Source organism: Jaculus jaculus, chromosome 8 (assembly GCF_020740685.1).
Source record: "Jaculus jaculus isolate mJacJac1 chromosome 8, mJacJac1.mat.Y.cur, whole genome shotgun sequence".
NCBI lineage: Eukaryota > Metazoa > Chordata > Mammalia > Rodentia > Dipodidae > Jaculus > Jaculus jaculus.
In genome coordinates, this window is record NC_059109.1 from 26700292 (window position 1) to 26708860 (window position 8569).

The following is an 8569-nucleotide window of genomic DNA, read 5'->3' on the forward strand; positions in this document are numbered from 1 at the left end:
TTTTGATCAACACATGAAATTACAAATTAAGAATACCTATATAATGAGAGATGGTTTATTAAATAAAAGCAAGGCTAGTATTTAAAATATGTTAGCAACTCATATGAGTCCATAATGAAAATTACTATGTATAAAATTGCTCAAGATATATAACACCAATGGTCACAAAGAAGAGCCTCACTATGTAGCAGTCTCTCTACTCAACAGAGACATGAGACTCAAAACCAAATAATCTTTTACCTCAGGTCTAGTAGCAGACAATGTTTTAACATCCAAAAAATAACAAGTGTTGACAAAGATGCAACCAAAACAGAACATTGTGTAGTACAGTTTGGAGTACAAAATGGAATGTTCATTTTGTAATTTTTATAAAAATATTTGCAAAATCAATGATGCAGTGTGCTACAAGATCCAGTACCACACCCCTGGATAGTTATGCAAAGAAATGAAATCACTGTGTTGAAGAGATGCCTCTTTTTAATGGTCCATGCAATACTGTTCACAAGAGTTAGGACTTGACTGAGCTTCCATCAGTCAATAAACATATAAAACAGATTTCTTTGAGCAAGGGCACTGGTTAAGGTCTTTAGTATATATGAAAAGAATGAAGCCTCAGGGATATTGGTACTAAGTAGCTGCAATTCACCCAGGCAGGATGGTGGCATACCTGTATTCCCAGGACACAGGTTGCTGAGACAGACGGATGGCCAATTTGAAGCCAGCATATGCTACATAGCCAGCTGTGGCCCATTTAATCTAGTGAGATCATGTTTCAAAATTAATTAAGACAAATAAGTATACATGCATAAATAACTAGAATGTGATAACTTTAAACATTTATTGTAGCACGAGTTACACTTAAAGTGTCTGCTGTTAAGTGAAATCTTAGCTCTGCTCATGACACTCATTAGCAGAATGTGTACTTGGCTCATGTCAGATTGTGGCTAAATCAGAGCACTATAGAAGTATAAGAAAATAAAATAAAATTTAAATTCTTAAACATGTCTTTGAACTTCTTGTGTATTTTTGAAGTTTTTTTTAAGTAGTACTGAGCCAAAGAATTTCTTGTTCTCTAAATTCTGAGCAGTGAAGATCAAATTAATCATGGCAGAGTATCTGTTCTCTAGTTCAATGGGAAGACATAGTCTTGCTTCAATAAAACATAGTTTCATTACAGATTCTTGACTTACTGATGGTAGTGCATTATTACATTCTCTTAGGTGAAAATATTTCAGTAGTTCTTTTAGTTATTTAGGCTAAGTTTAGTTTTGCCTTTGTGTCTCTTCTATCAGAAGTTGTTGTATATTTACACAACTCTCAGTCAACTAAATTTTCTCAGTTTAAAAATAGAGCCTAGAGAAAAATAATAGAATATGGGCATACCAGGGCCACTTATTGCAAATGAGCTCCAGATAAATGCACCATTTTGTGTATCTGCCTTTACATGGGTAAAGGGGACTCAAACCTGGGCTGGCAGAATTCATAAGTAAGCACTTTTAACCACCTAACCATCTCTCCAGTCCTAGCCTGCATGAGCCTTCCAAATCCTGAGATTATAAGATTTACCACCATGCCTAGCTAATCTTTAGTACTGAGAATGGTATGTGAAAAGCATTCACTATGACTAGAATTGATGTTTCCTCTGTTTAAGTCTCTTTAGGTGTATTTGTTACACACATACACACTTTTCAATGATTTCATTTTCATACTGATATTATCTTATCTTTACAAAATGCACTTTGTTGTGAATTTGGGTAAACATTTTCTGTTTTTTACATCTTTACTAATAATACTAATAAGACATCCACTTTATATAAAATAAAAATACAGCTCTAATGTTGAGAAAGTCTGTTATTTTTAAACAAACATGTTTCATTATCATATTCAATCTTTTATGTTTTATGAACTGTGTTATTTATATTTATGGAAATTATCAATCATTTTTAAATATTTTATTTTTGTATATCATACATCATTATTCTAGTCCAATATATATATACAATCTATCTTTGTTGTCATAAATTTATTGTTATAATCCTTTAATTATAAGTAATATAATCAAGCAAGGTGTACTGGTTTGAGCATGCTCCCTAAGCTTCTTAGAAGGCTGAGGCCACTGGATCTTGATTTTAAGGTCAGCCACGACACTATACTAAGGAACTGTCTTAAAAGTTTGTAGGTTCTGGGCTGGAGAGATGGCTTAGCGGTTAAGCGCTTGCCTGTGAAGCCTAAGGACCCCGGTTCGAGGCTCGGTTCCCCAGGTCCCACGTTAGCCAGAAGCAAAAGGGGGCGCACACGTCTGGAGTTCGTTTGCAGAGGCTGGAAGTCCTGGTGCTCCCATCGTCTCTCTCTCTCCCTCTATCTGTCTTTCTCTCTGTGTCTGTCACTCTCAAATAAATAAATTAATTAAAAAAAATTGTAGGTTCAAATTCCCATTATTTCTTTTGTTTTAATTGTATTTTTTATATTTCCATAACGTATTATTATATAATATAATCCCCTTGAACAGATTACACATTTGAAAATCAAAATACTTGTCATTCTGGGTGTGGTGGTGCACACCTTTACTCTCAGCACCCTGGAGGCAGAGGTAGGAGGATCTGCGTGAGTTTGAGGCCACCCTGAGATTTCATAGTAAATTCCAGGTCAGCATGGACTAGAGTGAGACCCTACCTCATAAAACAAGAATAAAAAAAAAAAAAAATACTTGTCATTTCGCAATTCAACTAGCCTGCCTCTATTTTGCTATTATGACATAGTGCTAACTCTAGCCTTGAAACATATTTCTAATTAAGGCAGTACAATGCCCTTCATTTCTTTCTATTTTATATATATTCCTTTAGCATTTTAGGTTATTTTATAATTCTATGTGATTTTTTTCTATTTCTATAAAAGTTTCCATTTAGAATTTGATATGTTACAGTTAATACTTAGCTTTCTGTGTATTGTAGGAACACTTTTAACAATAATAACTTTTCTAATCTATGAACATGGGGAATCATTCAATCCATTTGTACATTTTAAAATTTCTTTATCAAATATTATACCTTCTTATTGTATGCATCTTTTTCTTGCAGAGTGATGCTATTCGTAAACATTTATATTTTGATTGTATTTTAAACAGTGGTGTATTTTTATATTTCCTCTTTGTATAAATTATTAGTAGTGAATTTATAAAGAAAAACAATTTTTTTTTATTTTAATGAGTTGTTCTGAAAATTTGTTGAATTAATTTACTAATTTTCACAGCCTTGTTTGTGGTGTGTATGTGTAAAATTTTATAGTATATCATGTCAAATGAAACAAAAAATATTTTCTTATTTCCTAATGTTTAATAATTTTTATCAAGTAGAACATATATGTGGATACATCATACATTCATACTATCATTTCCCTTCTCCATGTCCCCACCCCACTGAGGGCCCTCCTTAGTGGGATTGCTGGTATTCACCTTAATTATATTGAGGTACATTCTTTTTTAGCAATCATTTTATTGAGTGTTTTATTGTGGAAAATGTTTTGAATTTTGTCAGAAGACTTTTTTTTAACTTCTAATGAGAATTTTTTTTCCTATATCACTGATTTATATACATTGAACCAGCCTTGAATCCTCATGATACAACTGTCTTGATCATGGTGTAGACTCCATCCTCCATCTAATGAGCCTTAGAAATTGGACTGACCATGGCATTCATCTTTTTAGCTCAACAGGGATGGTCTACAGTTGTTATTGTTTCCCTCTCTCTCTCTCTCTCTCTCTCTCTCTCTCTCTCTCTCTCTGTGTGTGTGTGTGTGTGTGTGTGTGTGTGTGTGTTTGCATGTATATGTGACTGTTTGTGGTTTTGACATCAGAATAGTATTGTGATAAAAAAATTAGTTTGTTCTCATTTGGGGTAGCATTGAAATTTTTCCATGTTTGGAAGAGTCTTAAAATTGCTACTAACTCATCTTTACCTGACAGAGTTCAACATGGATGCCACATTTCAGCCCTTGTTCTTGGTTGAGAAGTTAGTTATAACTAATGAAACATTCTTACTCCTTCCAATCTCTTCATATGACCAGGTGAACTTAAATATGCAATTAGAGAGAATAAAATTTTAAATTTATAATATCGTAGAATACTATGACAGCTCAAACTTTGAACATCATTAACAAACATGGACTATACTGTTAATGAAACAAAAGTAGCAAATGGGGGACAGATGGCATTATATGAATAGATGCTAGCTCATGAGACCTGGATCCCATATGCAGTCCACCATTGACTAAAACATGTCATATAGCACAGAGCTACATAACCACTTGGTTCATCTCTTTTGATTTAATACCTGAATTCACAGGGGTATTTTGTGATCTAGAAATAGTAAGATGTATATATATATATATATATATATATATATATATATATATATATATATATAATCTTCCCTATTTAGAAATTATCTATATGAATATTGAATTATATGTATAGGAACCACATAAGAATGATTTGGTTCTGGTCAGTCAGTTACTTGCAGCCACATGTCTATGCCTCCAACATGCAGAAGTGAGACAGCTGACAATTGCAAAGGCAGATGGCCAAAGTCTCCTCAACCTCTGGCATAGACAATGCCATTTCCATTGGGTCTAACCACAGCTGCTGGGCATGTTTAAAATTTTACCACTGATGCTCCAAGGACACAATGTTTGAAATTCCTGGAAAAATAATTGCCTTCAAGAACCTGCAAACAAGTTAATTCCACCTTTTTTTTTTCTTTTTCTAAAGACAGTTTAAGAACCATGAACAACCTTAATATATTTCTATGTCCTTAATGAAGACTTTACTGCAATGAAAATTTTGGAGTAAAATATAATAAAGAAGTTTCTTGTTCTGATTATAAAGATATTTCTTTAAGTCCTGGCTCAGGGACGTTCAAAAGAATACTTAAGTTTCTCCCGTCCTCGTGGCTTGTGGTCCAATGTCACACTTCAGGTGCCATAGGTTAAATTAACTTCATCTAAAAACTTCAACACAGAGATCTGTTTCCTAGGTGATTTTGATCCTATTAAGATGAGAGCAGAGATTAACTGTGACTCACTTTCATGCCATTCTTGCTTATTGTAGGTCTGTCTAATAATTACATGTTCTCTTATACTTTTAATAATTCTTACTACAGTCCCCTAGACTCTACTTTTTCCCTAGCAAGTCTCTGAAAGTTTATCATGCAGATTACAGTACAATATTAACCACCTTTAGTACTAGGAGACTGTAAAATCCGCTGCCTGGGGTTTCAATGTGTGAAGGTACTCTCGGAGTGTTTTATGTGGCATAATGCATTTACTAAACTTGCTGGGCTCCTTGTTTTATGAAGTTCCACAAAGATGACAGATGTTCCTTAATGTTTCACCCTGGGAATTCTCCCTCAAACGAAGCTGTCTACTTAGGGAACTATGAATATAGATTCAGTTGTTTAGAAGATAAAATTCCTCTTATTATAGCACTATTTACTATATAAAGTTCACAAAAATATTTGCACTAAAACCAAATTTCCTAGACTATTATGGGTACTTGAAGCTGTCTCAATTGTTATGCAAAACAGCATTGCAAAAGTGAGTTTTTGGTGCATGGATGTGAAATGTCTGCCTACCTGTGAAAAATAGTATGGAGAAACTCTTTACATATGTTTTACTCATTTTTGCTTATGTAAAACTATGCAAAAGAGACCACAAATTGTAATTTTAATAAATGATTTAAGTCTTTATTTCCTGTATATGTTTAGTTCAACTACAGTATGTGGTATAAAATGAATCTAAATATTAGGAAGTTATTCAGCATTAACTGGAAATTTAGAATATAACTTAGTTAAAGAGCTATGGATTTGAAATGTAAATTATCTACTTTGTTTTAATGAGAAACACAGTAGTTGGGCATACTGTATCAATTTTTACATAGATATAGTGCCAGAAACATAACTTATATTAGAATAAGAATTAAGATTATATTACCTCCCCACATTTATACCAATAAATTTTGATCCAAGGCAGAATCTTAAGTCTGTAAGAGAAATTTGCTTTCCTATGGAATTCAGAAATTTATGATAATATTTTATATTCAAAAGCAATCCATTGAGTTATAAATTTGCTCGTTTGGGCATATGCATACCCAAACATTTAAATTTTATTATAGTCTATTAATATCTAAATACTTAGTATTTATATATCTCTGGGTCCATAAATCAAAGCAAAGTATGTCAAATTCAAGTTATGACAAAGGAAACAAATTTTTTTTTTTTTTTTTTTTTTTTTTGTCTCAAATCTTGCTCTTAGTACAGGCAATGAAACTGGAGAACTCCATTTAATTAGTCAACTCGTCACTGGCTCCCATTTATTAGAACCAACAAAATATCTTACTTTATTTTTCTGTTACAACTATTTCAGAAAATGAAAGAGTTTAACATTAACCATTGAAATTTTGCTACATTGTTTAAGATTAGTGTCGTGCTCGCTTCGGCAGCACATATACTAAAATTGGAATGATACAGAGAAGATTAGCATGGCCCCTGCGCAAGGATGACATGCAAATTCGTGAAGCGTTCCATATTTTTTGCAGCCCGACGACCCAGGCAGCAACTTTACTGAGACCAAAATCACCCAAGGTAACTGGGATTGCACCAGGGAAGGGTCTTACTTGGTCACAAGCTGACTTGGATCCCTCAACAGACCAGAAATCTAAACCTCTTTGTTGATAGAGGATCTGGTCATTATAATAACTACTCTTGCATACAGACTCGGGGCTGTTTTTGATTGAATGTGTACAGTGTTTAGTTAAATTTTAGAATCTACCTGTATTTTATTCCACTCAGCCTGCTTGAATAGCAGGGAAACTCAACCCCTAAGAACATCTTTGTAGATACTCTGAGAGTCTTAAGAGCCACACCTAATACCTTAAGGTCCTACCCTGAAAATATATTACATCAAATCAATTGATACAGCTAAGAATACACAGCTAGCTAGAAAATCCAAGCATTAACTTAATCCAAGATGCAAAAACATACACATTATAACACAAGAAACACTAAAAAGCAAGACGATATAAATCCACCTAAAAGTATTAATGCATCAGAAATGTCCTCCAGTGAGAAAGAGTTAGAGGAAATGCCTGAGAAAGAGTTCAAAAGAATAATTATAAATATGTTCAAAGAGGTCAAAGAACACATGAAAACAATCAAAGAAAAAATCAAAGAGGAAATCTAAGAGGAAATCAAAGGAATCAAAGAAGAGGCAGGACACCAATTTAATGAAATAAAGAAGGCAATACAAGACATAAATAGGGAAACAGAAATAATAAAGAAAAACCAGTCAGAATTACTAGCAATGAAGAACACAGTTAATGAAATAAAAAACTCTGTAGAAAATCTCACCAGTAGGATGGATGAGGGAGAGGACAGAATATCTAAGCTAGAAGACCAGGTGGCAGACCTAATGCAGTCCAACAAAGAGAAAGACAAACTTATAGATAAATATGAGTGGGAATTTCAAGATATTCGGGACAATATGAAAAGATCCAATATAAGAATCCAGGGCATAGTAGAAGGAGAAGAACTCCACTCCAGAGGCATAGTAGGCATCTTCAACAAATCATAGAGGAAAATTTCCCCCAAATTGGGAAAGAGGTGCCAATACAGATACAGGAAGCCTTTAGAACCCCAGCCAGACAAAACCCAGAAAGAACCTCCCCTCGCCATATTATAATCAAACTTCCAAACACACACACCAAAGAAAAATTATTGAAAGCAGTGAGAGAGAAAAATCAAGTTACCTACAAAAGCAAGCCCATCAGGATTACAGCAGATTATTCAACACAAACTTTTAAAGCCAGAAGGGCTTGGAGTGATATATTCCAAGTTCTGAAAGATAACAACTGTCAACCAAGGTTACTTTATCCTGCAAAGTTATCCATTCAAATAGATGGAGAAATAAAGACATTCCATGACAAAAGCAGGTTAAAGGAGTATTTGAAGACAAAACCAGCTCTACAGAAAATACTTGATAGAATCCTCCATGCTGAACAAAAGGAAAAGCAGACATATAAGGAACCTAGAGAAAACAAGCTATACTCAAATACCAGTTAACAGAAGAGAGCACAGGTAGAACCAGAAACACACACACACAAAAAAAAAATGTCAAACATAAATACACACCTTTCAATAATATCTCTTAATATCAATGGTCTCAATGCCCCAACGAAAAGACATAGATTTGCAGACTGGGTTAAAAAGCAGGATCCTACAATTTGTTGTTTCCAAGAAACTCACCTTTCTACAAAGGATAGACATTACCTTAGGGTGAAAGGTTGGAAGACGGTGTTTCAAGCAAATGGGCCTAGAAAACAAGCAGTGGTTGCTATCCTAATATCAGACAGGGTAGACTTTAGTCCGACGTTAGTCAAGAAAGATGAGGAAGGTCACTTTATATTGATTAAGGGCACACTCCAACAGGAGGACATTACAATCCTAAACATATATGCACCTAACATGGGGGCTCCCAAATTCGTCAAACAAACACTATTAGAACTAAGGTCACAGATAAC

At 34.0% G+C, this 8569-nt stretch overlaps 1 non-coding gene across 1 annotated transcript; it reads left to right on the forward strand.

Annotated features, from left to right (window-relative positions):
• The first annotated feature begins 6477 nt into the window (after positions 1 to 6477).
• Positions 6478 to 6584, forward strand: LOC123463037. Its single transcript, XR_006638649.1, has one exon. It is a non-coding gene; the product is annotated as a U6 spliceosomal RNA (small nuclear RNA).
• The last annotated feature ends 1985 nt before the right edge of the window (positions 6585 to 8569 follow it).